This window comes from Apteryx mantelli, chromosome 2 (genome assembly GCF_036417845.1).
Source record: "Apteryx mantelli isolate bAptMan1 chromosome 2, bAptMan1.hap1, whole genome shotgun sequence".
In the NCBI taxonomy this organism is placed as follows: Eukaryota; Metazoa; Chordata; class Aves; order Apterygiformes; family Apterygidae; genus Apteryx; species Apteryx mantelli.
In genome coordinates, this window is record NC_089979.1 from 77,466,381 (window position 1) to 77,487,527 (window position 21,147).

The 21,147-nt window shown below is 42.5% G+C and overlaps 1 protein-coding gene across 2 annotated transcripts in view; it reads right to left on the bottom strand.

Annotated features, from left to right (window-relative positions):
* KCNG2 (potassium voltage-gated channel modifier subfamily G member 2) overlaps positions 1-19,215 on the bottom strand; it is a 59,649-nt gene extending 40,434 nt beyond the window's left edge. The window contains exon 1 of one of the 2 annotated variants that reach the window (XM_067290942.1): positions 19,083-19,215. The gene's annotated coding sequence lies outside the window, so the exon portion shown is untranslated. Of the gene's footprint in view, positions 1-18,510; positions 18,547-19,082 lie in introns of those variants that run through there. The other variant, XM_067290944.1, reaches the window with a different exon arrangement.
* Between the last annotated feature and the right edge of the window lie 1,932 nt (positions 19,216-21,147).

Here is a 21,147-nt window from a genome sequence, read left to right on the forward strand (position 1 = left end):
AATTTCTGTCTCTGTAGTCATTATACGGATGTTTTTGTTGCTGTAAAAAGATAGCTTCATGATCTAGAAGGGAAACAAAGTGTGAAATAAATATGAGACATGAGCAAACAGATGGGTTTATAGAAAGAGAGTGGGAGAGAGCAAGCACTTAGCTAAACCTCTTGTGGTCAACTAAGAAATGTAAATTGTACTGTTTCAGATAAAATATGATAATGAACTAAGATCACTTGATGGTTTTATGCTTACAAAGACTAATAAGTCAAAAAGAAATATGTAATTTCCTGAAACACTGGGAAGGAGGAGGAGGAGTGAAAAATAAGAGGCTTTGAATAGAGACAGATATGGTAGAAAGCAGCTAATTCATTATTTTAGAGCCTAATCCAGGCAGATCCTGAGTCCCCTCAGTTTTCAGGCAAGTTTGCAAGTGCCAAGCATCTTGCAGGAAGCTCTCTGCATCTCACAGAATCAGGCCCCTAGTCTGTAATATTGCCTAAGAAAACCCTTAACAAGTAATGCCATGCATAACTGGTACTAAGCCCAGGCTTAAAATTGGTACCAAGGCCAAGCTTAAAAAATATATATATATGTATATATTCTCTCACACTGGGGCAAACAGAAAAAGAGGGCTCTTTCGAACTGGCAGAGGAATAACAGATATGAGATCTGAGACATGAAACACTCACGGCGTCTCCAGCATAGACATCAAGAGTGCCAGGCAGGGAAGGAACAAGGGTCAGAACAGCCATCCAGATCTCACTAGTCTCCAGTCAGGTGCCCACACAGCGGCATCTATTGCAACCTGAGATGCCCTGGCATAGCCTAAAGGAGATGGCAGATGTGACTCAGGAGCAACAGCTGGATGTCAGGCAGGATATGCTAGCACATCTCAAAGAGCACTCGATGCCATGTTTAGGCAACTGAATCCCTCAGATCAAAAATCAGCACTGCAGATCAACTTATCCCTCTCTATGGGGCTAAGATACTCACTGAAGCAGAAGTACCTTTCAAAGCAATGGATTTCTACAGTGTTGTAATGCAAAAACCTGAAGTGTCCTGTAATTAAAATTAAGAAGCTTTCCGTAAGAATCACATTAGACAGGTTTATTTCTTACTAAATGCTTCTTGTTTTAACCAAGCTGAACATGTTCTAGCAATTTTATATTTGGGAGCATAACTCCTTAATTCTTAAGTTAAACGTGATCACCGCACATACCATTTTTGCATGTAGCCAGACTATGAACACAAATTTCCTGTGTTGTTCATACACAGGTCCTTGTCATGGGAAGCAACTGGAAATATATATATGCATATTTATAACTATGTATGTGTACCTAATTTGGAAAACAGAACATATTCCTTGTTTTTGGAGAGACCTTGGTTCCACAATGGCATTACAGAAAACATGACAGTCCTCAGCAACAAAAGGGCTGTGTTTTTTCTTTCAGACAGTACTCACGCTCCTTCTAAGGCACATGCATGTACAAGAAGAGCCAAATGGCAAATGAGAAACCAGTGAAAGGGTCAATGAATGTCAGTTAGTGTCACTTCTTCTGGCGCTGGCTAAATGCTATCCTGTTGTCATCTAAAAACAGTAAATATCCTTCCTGATCCTAAACTGGTAGGATGAGATAGAAGGATTTTAAACACAACTGCACTTTCCAGGAATAACACAAAAAAGCCAATCTCCCCCAAACCCTAGAAATCTTAACATTCATTATATTATACAAAAAACAAAGCCCAACCATAAAAACAAGTAAAGATAATCAACTAAATATCCCATTCTGTAATACATATGTTAGGCTCTCATGCTTTTGCCTCTTGCCTCTGTTTTGCGTATTTGCTGTATTCCCCCAGACTTAAGACAACCTGAAATTTGTTACAGCAAAAGGAAAATCAGGGTCATTGAATTCACCAGTCCATGACAGAAAAGCAAGCTACTTTTCATTATGTATGTACAGACATCATATGAGCATTAATTGGTACCTATTTTGGAATGCCAGTATATTGTGCTGTTTGTCACATTGTCACAAAATGTTATAAATACACAGCTAATAAAGATGCCCAAATTGTAGATGCAGACTTACAATAAGGACAGCCTACCAAATTAAGAAGGCTCATTTAATTCTGGCTACAGAACAGTGTTGAATGTCATCGTTCTTTTTACATGTAAATCTGGACAGATTTTCAGACTTGTGGTATTTTGCACACAGAATCAATGCTTCCTCAGCTCCAGAAGACCTACAGGATCCTGTGTGGTTCCACTGAATAAGAGGGAAAAAAAACAAACGAAGACTCAAAAACTACTACACAGGCGCTTTCCTGAAAACTGAGTGCAATATAATAGGGATAAGATGAGGACAAGGTGGATGAATTGACAACATGGATCCTCATTTACACTCCCTTCCTCAAACTCCTAAATGTCTTTATTTCCATTCTAGGAGGACTGAAACAGTGAAAGCTCCACTACCCCCAGCTAAGTCATTCCAGATGGACAGTGGGGAGGAACTGTATAGATGTTACAGGCATTTTCACTGCAAATTCTCCTGGATGCATCTAACCTGTTATCGAGCACCTCCCTGTCAGATATTCTCAACTAAGTCTTGATCTCCTCTTTTACTAAAGCATGTATAAAATACCCTCATCTATTAGCTTCCTATCTGATACTCTGCTAATAATAAAAAGAAAAGGCAAAGGAGCTGCCTGTGATATCTTTTTTTGCTTCTCCTAATCTGGCAAATCTCACTTCCTTTTAAGTAGTTTCTTCACTCTCTCTCCATGTTACCCTCCACTAGAGCAATATACTTTTCTTCATTTTACAGACCCTTTCACCCCAAATAAATGTTTCACAGTACCAACTCATCATGTGTCAGTTCTACCTCCTCATTAGCAGACCCATTTTCTCTTCCATGGAGACATGCATAATTACTTTTATACCATATAACATATATAAATCACATAAAATTTGGTCATGTGTTGTAAAAAATAGCCCTGCAATTGTTTTCAGCCACAGAACTTCATCCCAATTTAGCCATCAGTTCTAAGTTGCAAAGTCCAAAGTTGCTTTTTACAATCTGTCTGACAGACTATGGATTACTGAAGCTGGGTTTTGGAAAAAGGGATTTGACATTTATTTATCTAGGTCTTACTTTCAAAGCTATTGTGATCTGATCCCCACAGGCCTTGAAATTGATTTTAAGACAACGCTTAAATCTTTTCAAATGGCAAACTGTTTTTGGTGCTTGTTTCAAAAGTTGCAGTTTGCCCTGCCTTTCCATTTACCATTTGTGCACTGATGTCAGCTGTTTACTATCTTTGTTTATTGCTGTACACACTAAGGCAACAAGATTTGTGAGTTACTATTACAACAGAGGGAATAGGTGGTCAACAAATGGAATTTTCCTGATACTTTTAATAAGCAATGACTAATAGCTTTTTAATTATCAACACAGTGACAAAAATAAATGATATTTAAGGTTACATTTTTACTGCCTTCCTTTTTTGTATGTACAAAAGTATGGCCACATAGTCATATTGGGTCATTAGCTATGCAGTTATTCAGATGGCTGGTTGTTCAAGTGCAACTTTATGCACTCAGATATAAATTTTTCATATTTGAATGAATGCAAACACACAAACCAGAAGCCCAATGAAGATCTGGCTATTTAATCTAGAGGACATTGCACATTAGGTAATAAATTCTAAATTTCAAAATTGTAAATTATTGCTATGGTTTCCCTTTAATCATCTGCAGTTTCTATAAGAAAAGAATGACACTTGATTCATTGAAAATACATCTGGTCAGAGACTACTGTAAAATTCAGAATGTGCAAGAGCTCACAGAACAAGAAAACCTGCATAACTGGTGCATTCACACTTTATTTCAGAGTCATTCTGTTTTACTGATTTATACTCTTTCTGTTCTTAAAGCCTTTTCCTATAAGTTATCTTATTTTCTAATAAATGTTACTTTAAATCTTCCCATTTGCTTTTGTTTACACTCTACAAATTTCATTGCTTGAAACTTCCAGTCAGTATCTGCAACAGAAACTTTTAACCTTGCATATGCCCCTCTTTTTCATATAGTCTTTTACCTTCTAGGATAAAGAGCAGCACCAAATTTCCTCTCCTATTACTAGGCTCCTTTCTTGCTGCTAGATGGCACACACAACCCTTAGGCTTGCAGTGTACGAAGTTATCTGTCAGCGCTTCACAACTCCTCTCAACATCCTTTCCCTCCACAGATTTATCTCAGTTGATTACTCCTGACAGTTCCTAAAAACTTTCAAAATTCGGTCTGCTGAAATTAAATACCAGTGTGAGATGACATAAGGACAATCTACAACCTTGACAAGAAGATTATAATAAATTTTTAGTACACATCTTTAGCCTTAACTAGACTTATTCCATCTGCCATTCAATGCCTAGAAGTATACCTGGGGCATACTATATAAACCATGAAACCAAAAGTGTATTCCTTTCTTAGAAATAATGTATTTTCTTCCCTTTCCTAGTCAATAAGTAAACAAACTTTTCTCAGTTTTTCTTCTGCTCCTCACTTCTACAATACACCAAGTACTCTGAAACTGCACCATTTGACTGCTTTCCCTAAAGCAGGCAGATACAAATTATTTATTTATTTAAACCAGACTCTCTATTGGAAATTGTTTCAGTGAGCACACTATTGCATGCATTATGCAAGTACAGCTATAAGACTTCTCCTCAGAGGGTGGGGCCTGCAGATTTTGTATCAGATTACCAACATGCTGGAAAGTCAAAATTTAAGGAAATATTCTGTGTATCTCCTGCTCTAATTTTTGATCTGAAAATGAATGGGCATTTCTCATGTTGATTTGAGCATAAGGGCTATATATATAAAAAAACCAAAATCTCAGTTACACTGAGTTGTTTTTTTTTATCCAGCCTTCTGCCTCTCTACCCAAGCCACACCACTCTAGGTACGTCAGTGACTTACTGCCATTTGCTCACCCCCTCATGGCAGCAGTCTATGACTTCTTCAAGGTGATTCACAGGGCATGAGATGGAGCTTAAGGTAGCTTCATGAAAGAAAAAAAAGTCTTTGACTTGCCACACCGAACACAGCTTCTCATCTCTTCCTACTATGGCCCAGTCTCCTACTGCCTGTGCTTCACCTCTCAGCCTACAGATTTTTCAGGGTAGGAGAATGGATGTTATTTGAAACTTCAATCTGCAAATGTTTCCAAGACAATGTGGCCTTGGTTAAGGGAAGATTTTCCTTTGATTTTGGCCGGCTCAAGGGAAGAGAAAAGCAAAGGGACTTTTTTCAATCATTCTTTCCTCTGCATTCAGATACTTCAGAAACACTTTCCAAATGTTTTCTCAGGGTTTGGCCTAAAATCATTGTGTACTGCCTCCTAAAATTCTTCTCTAACATATGTTATTTGCCTTAAAGCTGAAAGTGTCTTTCCACTTTGGAAAAAACAAACAAACAAAACCTTTTTCCAAAGCCACCTTGAGTTTCTTGCTTTTCAGACCAAATCCATTCAGTTATCAAGGAAGCAATTAGGATTTTTTTCAAAATCAAAGTTGGCGCACATGGTCCTGCATCCATGGAGGAAGCTCATCCACTAAATAAGGAGGTACCATTCTGCACAGTCCCTTTCCAGAGCCAAACTGCCATATGCTGCTGTTTACCCCTCCTTCACTCACATTCCCTCTGGAGACAGTCAACTCTGCCTACTTCAGTCCGCTAACTCAGTCTTCCCCACAACTGCGTGTACTTCACAACTGACGTTTAGTTGCAGGCTAATGTGTCTTCTCACACCCCAAGGTGCTGACATGTATTCTCAGAGATTTAGGCACCCTTGAAAGAAGCAGACGCATCCTTTCCACACGTGTATCAGGTGCCGCAACAGGGGCACAGGCTCGTGTCTGGGTCCATGACAGGATACGCCAAAGACACGAGGCAACTGATAGGGAGAAATGACACTCCCTTGCTCTGCATATGATCGTATCTCATCACTGACTCCTTGTGAGTAGAAGAGGGGGCTTGAGGAGGTGGAGGGGAAGCCATAGCATTGTTCTGATTCCCTTCCCCTGTATTGTGGGAACAAGAGAGAGGCTGTGGGAGAAGAGCTAAAACTGTTAGTCCCAGCCTAAATCTATCCTTGTAATACATGTGTTATAACAAAACAGCTTTACTACATATCACAGAGGTTAGGCAGTACCTTCTGTGTAAAGACAGATTCTTCAAGGGGCTCTACAATACCAATGCCCATAAGGAGTCAGGACTGTCTTGTGCAATAATACTTAAATTTGGTTTTCAGCTTGGTCCCTCTTCTTCTGTAGTCAAGTCTAAACCCCTGCATCCAACCACTAGCTTCCTGGCCCTTCCTGAGTGCAATAAACCTTATCATCTATTAACCTCAAAAAATACTTGAACTAAAAGCTCCAGCCAAGACATCCCTATCGAAGCCTCACTTAATTTTCCCTCCTGCCAAGTCTGGCATGCCAGGTCACAGATGGCACATCACCTCCCTGGCTGCCTCCCTGCCTTGTCCTCCTCTCCAAAGGGACTTTGGCATCACTTGCTACCTCCACACAGCTCACCTCTCCCTCTCGCACCCTTTCCTGACACTCAGCTATACAAATACTGGGATGGAAGCCAGAGGTGTGGTGTACAACTATCAGCCTCAAACTTCTTCCTTTTTCTGCCCCCCAAAAGCAGAGGGGCTGCCCATCTGAGGAGAGGTGGACTACACGTGCTAGCAGCAGCCAGGACCATTTCAGAGTCAGTAAGTGCAACTGCAAAGAAGAAAGCACCCAGACTGACTCACACACATTCCCTTACTGAGCTTTATCTTTTCTGTCAAAAATGTTTAGTTTCCTTTAGGGCTATGGAATTAACAGCCTCTATTGCTGCCACATTGTTTGCTTCAGAGAAACTTGCAGGCATCTCAGACAAAACACACAGTCGCAAATGCGGGTGGGAAATAAAAAGTGATAAATGAAACTACTTTTACATAATTACAAAGACCTGCCCATAACTGTGCTAATATCATACTTATCGATGTGCTGTTGAGAACCCACTGATGTAGCAGTAATGTAACATGAGTGAGTAAGCAACATAAAAATGTTTTTAAAGCCATCCTCAGACCTCTGGAAACCCACATATTGTTTCCTGGCATTGCAACACTTACCAGTTGGTTTGTATAAAATTAAGGAAGTGGCAGAGCGATACCCATTTCATTATCATATTCATTCATTATCTTTCATTCTCCCTCTCACTAGATGAGAGGCAAGCTACACAGCACCACCCATACAGGCCCGAACATCTAGGGCACAGCATCAGGCTCTTGCCTTTGCCTTCTCAATTCAGCCCCAGGAGTCTTGCAGGATGGGTGGCAGAGCTTCAGTGTGAGAGTTGAAGAGGACCCCCAGCCTCAGTGCACTGCTCTAGATGCTAAGTATTATGGTTTTAATCCCTGAGGGAGATTTAGTTCCTAGTCTTATGCTTCCAACTCAAGGGCACTGTTGTCCCACCTCACTGTGCTTTCAAAGAAAGCAGCGGGCTCAACTCTGTCCTTTCAAAGAACCATCGAAGGCAACTACCCTGAAAGGCCAGTCTGCATTCATGGGACTCAAGGAGGTACCTGCTCACAGCTTTGACTCAGCCTTGGCTATGTGGTGTTGGTTCGGAAACACTCCTGCACTGAGAGGTAAACAAGTGATAACGACAACATCTACTCTGGGAATACTTTCTGTCTTCTGCAACCAGGTGCAAATGCTAGCTGTATCCTGAATCTATGCCAGAGACATCTAGCTGCCCATTTTCCTCTCTGTTCCCACGTTCCCTAGTACTCTAGTTTCCAGAGAAAGGAAACTCCATCGCACAGGCTGTAGACAATTTATGGGACACACTACGCAACTCAAGCTGAGTAGCTGGGGAACAGGACTGGAGAATGTTACAGAACAGCTCTGTCAGGAATCCTCATGCAGCATATGTGCATTGTATCAGCAGCAGAGACACTGAATCATGGGCTTAGGACCCCATTTAGAAGACTGAAAGTCAGGCATTGCAGAGCCTAACTTTTTCAGAGATTCTTCATGGATAGCCCTAAGTCTATAAAGAACATGCAGCTGGTGACTTTAGATGGCTCTCTGGGGAAAGACAGCTATTAACCCTCAAGTGAATGCAGACATATCTTGCTCTTCATGTTCATGACATAAGTTATGTTCAGTATGAGGACTGAAAGTGATGCCAAACATACAGTTAAACAACCTGTACAGTGTTGTTCTACATTGACTTGTTATCATTTTTAAGTCAAAATATCAGTGTGTAATTTTACATTAGTTTGTCATTTTAGTGAACATGGATCATTATGCATATATTATGCCTACCTGAATACATTTGATGGCCATCTGAAATTCCAGCAATGAATGGCTCAAAGCCAGACTTCTCTTAGTAGCTCTCAAACAGAAACATGACAGAAGAAATCAGCGGCTGCCATAAGACAATTCACTAGGAGGTTCAAGGAACCTCATAACACACGATAATGACGTATCTTGCCCTTAGGGGCAGTTTGCTCCTAGACCCAAACATTGCATTTTGGTTTACATTCTGAAAATAAAAGGTCTAATTTCTTTCATACCTTTTTATCCTATTTAATATAACTGCAGTTGTTTCTCTTGCTTCATTATTTTGCACTGAAATCTCCAGTGATGCATAGAATAACTTTAAAATTGTAGAGTAGAATCATTCTGTGGTACAATCACTTTTTCTTTTTTCTTTTTAATAATGGTCCACTTTTCAGAACGCCAAGAGTGGTATAAACTGACATACTCCAGTGGGTTCTCAAGATTCATGGAAAAAGATAATTAAGAAAATATTGCTCTCTGTCAAGATTGCAAATTATTTCTGTGAATTCCTCTGAGATCTGTACCCTGTATCCTCAACAGTTCTGCCTGCAATTGAGGTTGGTTGAGTTAAGGAAGGTGCACAGGCAAACTGAAAAGGAAACAGCTATCAAAATCCTGTTAAGTAGGTCATTATTGGCCTCATACAGCTCTTACGACAAAGTTCAAGGCAAGGACTGCAGCATACAGTGCCAGGACCCTGCAGAGATCTCTGAAGTGATAGTGGTGAAGAGAACTGGAAAGAAAGATGAAATCTATCTTGTCTAAGCTACTGCTTCTTCTTTCTTTCTTTCAGGGAGATATGATCAGAGTTAAACAGGTATTAATCTGCCAAGCCTACCACCGCATACACCATCATTCCAGCTTACTGTTCGCCTCACTCTATGTGCTTGTTTTATCTTTCTGCAATAAACAGTATCCTTAGTTTATGGGTATAATTGGTTAATTTGCCCATACTTCAAGGGGTAAAAGAAGAACAATTAAACACTGTCCTTTTTGCAAGGATATTCAAGCTTGAATAACCAGAACAAAGGACACGAGAAGGAAAAGGGAGGCAAAAAGAAAATCATGTCACCAACTCTCTTTGATCATTAACCATGCCTAAAAAAAGCTTCTCAACCAAGGAGGAGAAAAGGGAAGTCCAGGAAAATGCTGACTCCAAAGGCTTCAGAGAAGAATCAGGCTGCAGCCATTATACATGACAAATCCTCATCCAACTTCTGTTTTTCAGACTGCACGTAGCAATATGGCCCCCTTATGACACTTTTTTTTTTTTTTTAATAAGTAGTTCAATTAACCCAGTTCATTAAAACATATTGAAGTATGGGTCTCAGATATATTGGTCTTCTCTCATTTAAGCTGAAGGAACATCCCTTCAAATGGGGAATAAATGAATTCTAGACAATTTTAAAGAAAAAAAAAGGAAAAAACCCTAGCATTTATAATTATAATAAATTGTTGCATAAGGGTCCATGTTTGATATGAAACAAAAAAGCATATTTTTTATAAGTATGCACTTATGCATGTAAAGAATTAGACCAGGTGTTATTTGTCATGGTCTACCACAGAAGCTATCAGAGCTTATAGAGAAATAAAACGGCTATTAAAAATGATTCACTACACTTATTAACATGACAAAGCATAGGAACTGTGAACTAGTAATTAGAATGCATGAGATTTGATAAATACAAGGTTTTACATGTTCTATAAGGACCCATTCTTGAAACCCCTTACTTACAGAGTCCATATTCACTTAAGGCCACCAGTGTATTCAGCAGGATTATTTGTGTAAGAATTAGTCATAAAGATTAAAATTTGGCAAGATCAGGCACTGAATGTAAGCGCTTTTCACTAATTTTTATTTTAAAGTTAGAAAAAGATGAAATCAGAAGCTTCATCCTAGCTTGGCCCAAGGACAATAGAGTCCAAACCCTCACAGTCCTGGATTAGTATTATAGAGTACAGTACAAGTACAAAGAAATAGAAGAACAAACCTCTAGGGCCGAGATGTACTCTCATTTATACCAACGTAAATCTGGACAGGCTCCTTTGACTTGCATCAACACAGCCAAGAACATTCCCTGCCATCTAGCCAGGAATTGCTTCCATCGCCGAGCCCTTAATCAAAAGCCTCCAGAACAAATTCAAGCCCTTCTGCAGTCAGAGAAAGCCTCCACAGCAGGAAGCCTCGGAAAGCCACCAAGAGAGGCTGAACTCAGAATAAGGGATTTAGGGAAAAAATTTAATACTAAACTGAGAAATATTTTAGTGACATTTACATTGAAGAATATACACACAAAAAAGAAGATTCACCATCTGCAGTATCAAATGCTGCACCTCTCAAAAGAGTGGAGGGTATGCTGCTTCTGCTCTGATGCCAATAAAAATAAGGTTGTGCATACTGTATTTCTGAGCTCCCATGCACCTAACCTTTCATTTCACAATCAATAGAAGACATTTTAAATGCTTCTTTTTATTTCTCTCCTTCATACATAACCCCGATTAACTTCTCTTATCCATATATATTTTCAAAGGTTTTTATGGGTTTTAGTGTCATACTTAAAAAAAGTCCCTCTTGAAACACTTTCGATGACTTTACAGACATCTAGTAACATTAAAAAATAGAGCTCAAAGGCAAGCCTAAATAAATGAACTTGACAAGATGAAAGACAGGCACACTGCAAGAAAACTCTCCTAGGTACAGAACCTAGAGCAAATCAACCATACCTAGAACTGGTACAACTGGAATTGTTCCCTCCTTCTTGTAGGTTGAAGAGTGGAGAGATCCCTAATGTGTTATTCTGGTATCGTGACTTTCCCTTAATCAATGAGCCCAAGTTCAACTGAATTACAGGTAGGAGAAGATACGCCCACGTAAGCTCACGCACATAAAACTTAGCTTGGTGCTAACAGTTGGAAAATAGAAACGTGACTACTTCCACAAGGACTGTCTCTGCAGTTACACAAGGCAGAGTCAAAATTTTAACATGTACATGTGGGTACTGAGAGCCACTGTATAAATGACATCATTTAAAGTAAGCATACCTGCTCAACAGAAACCTGAAGGAAGCCTCTTGCGCTTTCACTGATTGTTTAGGTCTGCTAACAGCAGGCAGGCAAGATCAGTTGCTGCTCTGAGCGGTAGGGTAAGCTTTGAACTAGATCAATGTGCATTATGATAACCAATTAAACAGTTCAGCTAAACAATGTCATGCAGCCTCAAAAGCTGGCAAACAGTCCAGTAATGGTAACAAAGTGGTATTAGTCTTTCTGTGGAGAGATAGCAGGTCTCCTCCATCAGAATATAACTGCAAATTCACTACAGGAAAAAAAAAAAAAAGAGGAAAAGGAAGCATGAAACAAGGAAAGATTGTATCAATCCTGATGGTGTATCATAATCTTCATTAACTAGAAGCACTTTACAGCAAACTCCAAAGAGAATCATTTCAGGTGTCAGAATTAGAAACGATAACTTCTGAGAATGCATGTTCTGTGTCCTGGAAAATATCTGCTTTTTTTTTTATATATATTTCCTCCATAATTCAATAACATTATCAAAGGCAGTCTGTGAAGAAAGAGAAGCCACTCTTGAGAGCCAAGTAAAAATTTCATTCTAGCAGGTCAGAATGAAGTAGAATCCTAACCCACACAGACTTTAGCCTTGGAATAATATTTGAAAAGCTCTAATCTAAAGAGCCTTGGGTTTCACTCAGTTTTGTTGAATGAATTTATATTATGACCACAGAGTCTCCATGGAGGCTCTGGCTTCCTGGCTTTAGTAAATGAAAAACTGCACTGATTTTTCTAAAGGAAAACAAACATTTCTCCTGCTGTCCATCACAATCTGCTCAGCCTGGAGTACCTAAGATTCTTGCACTTCACTCTGAGTTCAACAACTCATCTTCCTCAGGCTCAGTCTATCCTTTATCCTATCATTTATTTTGACCCTTTCACTGTTTTCTAGTGTTTATGATGCATTTTCCCTAGCAATTGTTTTGATCTCATTTCCAAAACAGGATGGCTCTCTTTTTGGAAATATAAATAAACAAATGTACATTTTTCCACACATCAAAAAAATAAAAATAAAAATCCATCCATCAGCCTGGTAATCAATCTCTGACAGCATGCCAGACTCCTGGCTGACATTCCTTCATACCACCCGTACAGGCAACATTATCTCAACTCATTAAAGGGCATCATGCATCTTTTCCTTCATTAATTTGCACCCTTTGTATGGTCAAAACCACATATACTTCAGAATATTGCTGTTGATGTTGAATATGATGTTCTAATATTATGATTTATCTAATAAAACCACCAAAACATCAAATATTTTTCCAGTTAGTGTCACTTGAGCTGTAACGAAATTTTGAGTTTAGCTGTGACTGAAGTCGTTCCAGCTCAGGCCAATAACAGCTTGGTAATCCCAAACCCATTTGAACCAGTTCAAATCAATTCATGTCAGTGTAGGTAACATTTAAATCTGGAAAGGATCACACAGAGGGCTTCAGCACACATACCCCAGTTCTCTGTCACAGCCTAGCACAATACTCTAGCTTCTCCCTAAGTAAGCCTAACACATGGGGCTAAGGGGCTGTGCCGCCCTGGAAGTGAGAGACAGGCAGCAGGGAGATTTAGTTAAGAATAACAGGCAGAGTGCTCCCGAGTTCGCCCACCCGCGCTGAACCAAAGCTGGAGGCACGGAAACACAGCCACTTGTGCTGCCCGAGGACTGCCGTGGGGTCCTTCGGCAGGCAGCATGCTGCAGGCTCTCACCAGATGCTGCTGGCAGCAATGCTCAGATCTCCACTAGCAGAGAAGAGGACCCCAAACATGCTAGCCCTCTGTCGCTAGAAGCAGCTCTGTTAGAGTCCACTTGGGGCAGATTCAAAATACATCCACCCCAAAGTGTGCCCGGCTAGGGTCTGCAAAACAGCGGCAGTATCATGAACAGAGACCAGGGCTGGAGCTCCACGGGATGGTGAGCCATGTGGCCAGGGAAGATGGGGCGGGGGAGGAGGAGGAGGAGGTGGTCAGAGAAGGAGCCTGAGATGCTGCAAGTTCTCACCAGTTCAAAACAGCCACCATAGTAAGCAGATCTATCTTAAGAGATACCTCCCTCCATCAAACTAGTAACCAAAAAGTATTTTCCTTGATTCAAAGCTGGTTTGGTGTGACAAAGATTTAAAAGTTACAGCTTAGGTTCAGTTCTAATCTAAGAAAAAAACAGTGGGTAGAAATGAACTTCCAGTTCAGGATCCAGTTCAGTTCATCCTGAATAGAATAAACTCCCAAAGTCTAAGAAATGAGTTAGACTGGAAGATACCATAAGGATAATTTTCAGGGGGTACAAAGTTTGGCACATAGTTATTCTTACAGCTGTGCCAAATCCCTGGAGGATGAATTATCCTAAAACTGATTTTTACTTCTTCTCTTTCTTTTGTCTGTCCAGTCTCTCACATTTTCGTATTACAGATGCCTTGTAATTCAGACAACAGGGTAAATGTGCATAAAATGACACATTCGAGAAACCTGCTTCACAGCCAACACATACGATGCCTGCTTTACCATACATCTGAGAAACCTCATTTTCAGCTCATTCCAATAATGTGTCTGACTAGAAACATTCGGAGAAAAAAAAAATTAAAAAAAAAAATCACAGGATGGCAAAAGATGCACGTATTCATGCTGGCTCTTCTCAGAAAATAAATACATGCATCATTCCTCTCAGAAGTTCCTGGAGGACCATGCTCAAACCCTAGGCATATCAAGCAAAGCCAACATATTATTTGTCAGCTACCCTTTCCATCTGGAGAGGAAGGGAAGGAGCTGTACTGGGCACTGGCCCTGGTGCCCAGTTCGGGTTGAGAAGAGTCTCACCAGTATGCCCACAGCTGTTCCTCTGGAGCTCCCACTAACCGAAGGGAGAGCTGTGGGCATCGTGGCCCAAGGCAGCACCCACTCAACCCAGTCAAGGTTGGAACTGACCCGTTATTCCAGCTGATATCAGTCTATTCTGCTAATGGAACCATTAAAAGGCGGCTGAGAAAACTGGTTCTGACTGAACTGTCAAAAAAAAACAATATTAATCTTTACAAAGTGCTTTTTGTGGGTACCATCTCAATCTAAACAGTGCTTGTTTCTTCAAGAAATACAAAGTTTTGAAAAAGAAGACTCTAGAGTAATCTTAGTAATCACTGGCATATGTAATTCTTCACCTTTTGAAAAGACACTGAAATGATGTTGTTTTAATGCTTTGTTTTTGTTTAATCTCTGTTGCTTTAATATTCTTAGAAGCTTGAGTACAAGTTTTCTCCTTTTAAATGTTCATGTTCTTTCCCATTTGTCTGATATTGATTTATCTCCTGCCATTTAGACAGAGCATTAATCTAACATGGTTTATTTAGCTCCCTCTTTTCTAACAAACTTCATCATGCTACCAAGACAGCTTAGAAGATGAAAGGTGCTGGTTAACCAAGTAGCACAGAGCAAGGAGAACCATTATTGTGCAGACACCCTGTATAACGAATGGCATTATGTTTATGATTCCCAACAGCTGGCATTGCAGTTACCAGTTTTAATTACGCTATTTTTAATTTAATTATTTAGACTCCTGAAAGACAAAGAGAAGGAGATCATTTGGGACTTCAACCACCCAAGAGTAGGAACATTTTAAACTGACTTGATTCAATTAAAGTAATATAAACTCTTCTGTTAGTTTCCTGTCACTAGGAAAAATATCACAAAGCTCTGATTTGCTTTAAAGTTTTAGATTTTTATTGTGAATGTGGCTATGAAATGGCAAATTTGTTGGTAAAACCTGAACGGTTATCAGAGATACCAATTCATGCTAAGAAGCTGGGAAGCTGTATACTTCTCATCTTTTCCAGGATGGAAAAAAACAAAACAAAACCCACATACAGATGATTTTTAATATTTAATAGGAAGAATAATGCTCCAGAAATTGCTCTTCAGGAGAGTACGTGCACCTAAGGTTAGTGGATGCACTGAAAGTTGTTAAATGTAAAGCACTCATCCTAAACCACATTAGCTTTAATAAGACATCACAGATGATTCTTGATTTGGTAAGGGCAGAAGGACTATATTAAGAAAGCAGTAGGACTCTGGCCCCCTCTCTCATCATGAGTAACAAGGGGAGCCCATTCTCGGCTGACAAGTCAGGAGGAAGCCACAGACAGCCACAGAGCATTTGCCCTGCATCAGCCTGGATGAACAGAGCTAGAGTCTTCAAAGATGTTATTTTTTAATCTCAGTTCTGCCCATTTAACCACACAGCTCAGTATCTCAATTCACTTTAGTATCTTAGTCCCATCAGAAACAGAAAAGTGAGAAGCAGCAAAAAGGTCTTTCACAGGATAAGATATTACATAAGAGGAATAGAAGCAGCAGAGTCTGACTATCTGTATGGTTAAACTGCTTGCTGAAACAGAGAACAGATTCAGATATGATACAGAACAAGAATACAAATCATAACTCACCAGGAAATAATACCAAGTAACTTGAAATTGTCAAGTTTCATTAATAGGTACTTAAAAAATGCCTGACTGACACAAACAAAGCATTAAGGTCTACTGATTATAAAGGTGTAGTAATCAGTCTGATGAAGACATTAATCTCAGCAGGGAAATGTGCAAGTCACATAACTCAAAACTGATGTCTTAATTAAGCAAATAAGCTACTCAATGCAACACAACACACATGGAATATTTAAAGAGGTACCTAGCCAGAGCTGATGTGGCATTTTTTAGTGGAGCGACAAAAAGTTTGAGAAGAAATAATCTGGATCCATTTCACCTACGTATGTAGGACACAGTTCCTGAACCCCCTATTAAGGCTTATCTGTATTACAAATTTAAAAATCTGGTCCTATGTGCCTATGTCACTTTTAAAGTAGGACAAAGCCTCCTCAATCACTTAGACCTTTAGAAAACGTTGCTTAGAGCTCTCACTACCTTTTTTTTGTTGTTTGTTTCTTCCCTTAATAACATTAAAATTGAAAATTTAGTTTATCATCTCTTCAGTCTTAAAATGCTGCCTCTCTTTCTGTCTTGCAAACAATCTGAAGACACAGTGATCATGTCCAACTCCATCTTTCTCCCAGTCTACCAGGAGCTCAAAACAAACAGAGACTTGTCTACACAGAAGTTAATGAGGAAAAAGCTATGCTGAGAATTCGGAGGACAATACTTATTCAGGAATAACTCACCATCTGGATACTCTTACTTTGTACCAACAGTGCCTGGTGCATGATGTTAGGGCAGGTTAGCTACTGTACTGTCAGTTCCCAGCAGCTTTTCTGGCACTAGGTTCTCCAAGTAAACAGGTCTTGTGCTACAAAAAGATTTAGTTCTGAATTTTACAGATCATTTCCACAGCTTATAAAAATCCATCCAACACTGGCTAGATCTTCAAAGCTCTTTTCCAGCTAGTACTGGGTTCGGTGGGAGAAGCCAGATGGATGGTCTGGGAGCAATCGCGTAGACTGTCCTGAAATCCTAGTCAGGCACTTAAAGTAATTTCTCCCAGAATCAAACACAACAAGAAAGAAAAGGGAAAGCCGAGAAGCATCCAAAGATGTTACAGTCCTACTCGAGCACCTTGTTCAGCAAAGAAATGCAACTGTTCTCTCATCTGCTTTAACAACACAGAATTGTTAAAAGAGGAAAAAAATGGACCCATACATTTCAGGGCTTTAAAACTGAAGACACATAAACAAAGCAGGGCTTTGTTCATAGGGACACAGCTGATACATCGGGGCACTGTGAGAGTTATTCATACACAGGGATATATCACAGTAAAAGCTGAGCTGGACATTTCTTTTTTGTGCTGTTTTAAAACCATTTCATAATTAAGTCCTAAGAGATGACAGACATTTATTGACAGCGGATGCAGTGCTCCCAGGATGTATTATTAGGCACAAGACCAGAGGCGCAAGGCCAAACGCCTTTAATCTAACAAGTGGAGTAATGTCTCAGATACACACTGCCTGGAAATATTTAGTGACATTGTTAACATTTTAAAAAGGCAGAACTCTTGAGTCTTCATAGAAGCTGACATGCTGATTAAACAACCAAAACAACAGTAACCTGGAAAAAAAAAATCAGAGGCAATTTCCCTGGTTTTGAATTCCTTTCTTGAATTCCTTTTATATGGTGTATAAAAAGAACTATCCCCTTTTCCCTACCTCATTCATTTTTTACTTTAGCAGTACCAGATCTGATCTTTTGTGCTTGACTAGAAACCTTTCCAGTATCCATGTGAATTGTGAACTTCTATGAGCTTTTACTCAAAGGGAAGAGCTGAATATTCAGTCATAGGTTTCCTTACAAATGCTCTATTTGTTTGTTTTAGGAAAGCCTTAAGAAAAACAAATAAAAGAGGTTCGAGATTGTCTGAGCAAACCTCCCTTTTTTTTTTTTAAAGGTCATCCTTAAGTAATTTCAGAACCATGCAAATAGCCAGGGGTGGGTAAGCAGACTAGAAAGATACCTTTCCTTCTGGAATAACTTTGGTGCTGCAGGCTGTACTAAAAATATGCTCTCAGGTGGAGGTTTGCCTTTTTTTTTTTTAATGGACCAGGCCAATCTTCCCCCGGAGGGAGAGATGCAATAAAATGTTTTTCTTGCAAAAGTAACTCCGGAACAAACACTGTACGAGAAGGAGTGCTCACCTCTTCAGAAAAAAACATTACAAGACATCAGGGTCATCAAAGGTCTTTTAAACAAGAATCTTCTTTCTCAGGAGAAACCTTAGCCCATTTTCAGGGCTAGCGCTGGAGATGATATATTAAACCTGTTTGGTTTAGTTGGGAATCAGACAGACCCCCTATATGCCTTCACAACTGATGGTCTGATCTTACTGAGAATATGTCAACACTCAGATTTTTAGTAACACCTCTAACAAACATTAAACATGACTGATGTGCATACTCAGAACAAGTTTTGCTTAGGATCCAAACTGAAATTCATCTATACATATTATTTAAGAGATGCTAAAACCTGCCTAAAGATTTAATTCTGTACAGCTCGTGAGAAACACCCAGGAGCTCAGTGGTAGCCAAAAACGACACGATGCGGGGCTCCGAAGTGGAGTTACCTGCCAAAGTACACAATCAATTTCAGCGAGGGCGCGATAAACACCGCTTTTAGAAGTCAAACCGAAGTGCCGCCGACATAAGGACTCTCCCGCAGTCACCGCACCGGCCGCCCTCCGCGCTCGGCTCCACCGCCACCGGCCCCTCCGAGCCCCGCCGGACCCGCGCCGCCGACGGGACGGGACGGGACGGGACGGGCGGGCAGGCGGCGCCCGGCACCGCGGGCAGCTCCGGCCCGGCCCGGCGAGCACAGGCCGAGGCGCGGCGGGGCAGGCGGGCGGCGCAGCGGAGGCGCACCCAGCCCGGCCCGGCGGCTCCCGGGGCCCCGTCCGGAGTCGGCCGCCAAGTCGGCTTTTGGTCGCCCAAAGTTTCTGCACCTTCCCGGCGCGCCGCTCTGGGGAGAGGCAACCGCAAAGTTACCGCTGCCGCGGGCGCCGCCCGCTAGCAGCGAAGTTCCTGCCTGCCAGCCCCGGGCGGGAAGGGAAGCCCCGGCCCTGCCCCCCAAGCCGGGGCGACCCCTTCCCCTCCCCGGCTCCCCGTCCGCCCCTCCGCCCTCACCTCAGCCCCGTCTCACCTCAGGCGCTGCCTCCTCCCCGCCGGGCCGGGCCGGGGTGGGCGCCGGGGCCTCCCGGCTCCATCGAGGCGGCGCTGCAGGGGGCGGCACGGCACGGCGCTTCGCCCCGCTCCGGCCTCCCGGCTCCCTCCGGACCGCCTCGGTGCCCGGCTCCACGCCGCCGCCGCCCGCCAAAACGCCAAGCGCCGGGAGCGGAGCGCCGCCTGCCGCCGGGGGCACGGGACGCGGGGGCGGCCCCTTTGCCGGCGGCGGCGGGTGCAGATGCCGCCGGCAGGCGGCTTCGCAGCGGGGCCCCCTGCCGCTGCCGGAGGCGCTCCCGCCGGCCGGCACCGCCTTCCCCGCGCCGGGGCAGCCCTCCGGCCGGGCCGGGTCAGGCCGGCTGCGCGGTGGTGGGCGGGCGAGCTCCGGCCGCTGCGCGGGGCTCCGGGGCAGCCGTTAACGGCCGCCGCGGTGGGAGAAGGGCGGCGGCGCCCCGCTCCCAACGGCCTCTAGGGCGCGGGGCCCCTCACGCGCCCGCGCTGCCCTCCGCGGCGCGGCGTATCCCGCGGCTTGCAGCTGCCTTTCGCGAGCAGCTGCCGTAAATCAGTGCCCGCACTAAACACGAGCCTGAATTTGATACACTCTCAAAAGTGAGGGCGACCGCTGCGTTCACGCGGTTGACGGATTTGCCCTCCTCACACTGTTTATCTCAGGCCCCATTAAGACCCTTTTGCAGGCTCGGCCGCAGCAGGCGCTGCTCGACTGGGTAGGTGGGTGCCTGCTGCCCACCTGGAGAGCCCACACGGCGGGTGAAAGACTCCCCACCTTTTGGGAGAGCCATTTTCCCAAGCTGCTGCACAGCTGCCGTGCAGCCGGAGCCGGCACACGCCCCCCAGCAGGGCCCAACCACCCCTGCCAAGCCACGGAGTCTGGAGAGGGGATCGCGCCCAGCCTCGGCCGCCGGTGCGGGCTGGCCTGCAGGCCCCGGCGGGCGAAGGGGTGCCGTGCCCACGGGTGATGGGGGACAGGCACGGCCCTGTCGTCGGGCGGCCGCACAGGCCAGTGGCCTTTTGCTGCTGGCGCATGCTCCCGCTCTGCCCACGGGCCCACTGCTGCAGGATGGTGTGCTGCCGCGCGAATAGGAAACATGACGTATGTGATTTTTATGGTTTTAATCATGAGGACAGCTTCCTGGGTATTCTTTTTTTCTTCTGCATACAGGTGCTGTATCAAATTGCTCTAGGTCACAGCACCTTATTTGCAAAAAGGATTGAAATGCATTTCCTGAGGCGCCTCCTCTATCTTTTGCCAGTTTCTTCAAAATGTCTTTATGGCTACTCTCTGGCTCTGGATTTCCATCAGTCTTTACATCTTTTAATTACCATGTATTCTAACATTCATCCCAATTTCTTTTTGTAGTTCCTTTCCCTCCTTGGGAAACTTCTGGCTAGTTCTGGCATCTGTCATACTTTTTGCTTCTTGAAGACTGAAGTGAAGAATTATTTATATATTTATTTGTTATAGTATCATTTTTCAGTTAGTGAATCAGCTGCAATGTAGGAACTGTAGGAGCTGCAACATGAACAGCCCATCTCAGCCCCTCATCTCTGCAAAGAGAAAACTGCATGTCTCGGAGCAAACAGCAAACCCTTTCCTGCAGTAAACAGCTATGAAGATGCCCACTTAGAGAAGCCCAGAAAAGCCAGTGGGTTGTGCAGCTCCTGCTGCATGGTATTTTGTATCCCCTTGTAGTTTGGCTTATACTATCTGTAGGCATTAGGGAAGCTCTCTCTGTGTGTATACTGATTTCATCTTTTTACCAGTCCCTGCTTACATTTAGTACAAAATCCATCAAGTTTCAAGGGAACATTTCATCCCTCTGAACTTTCAAGGTAACACTGAAGAAGTATTTGTCAATTTAAATATATGCCTTCTAATATCCTTTCATATTCTTTTGTTCTTGCGTTGTGAAAAGGCAAACAAACAGGACCACCCGTTCAACCTTGTTTATATCCTTCCCAGCTACTTTTTGGCACTATTTCTTGTGTGTTCTCGATGAATCACTCCCCTCCGCTCTCCAACTGAA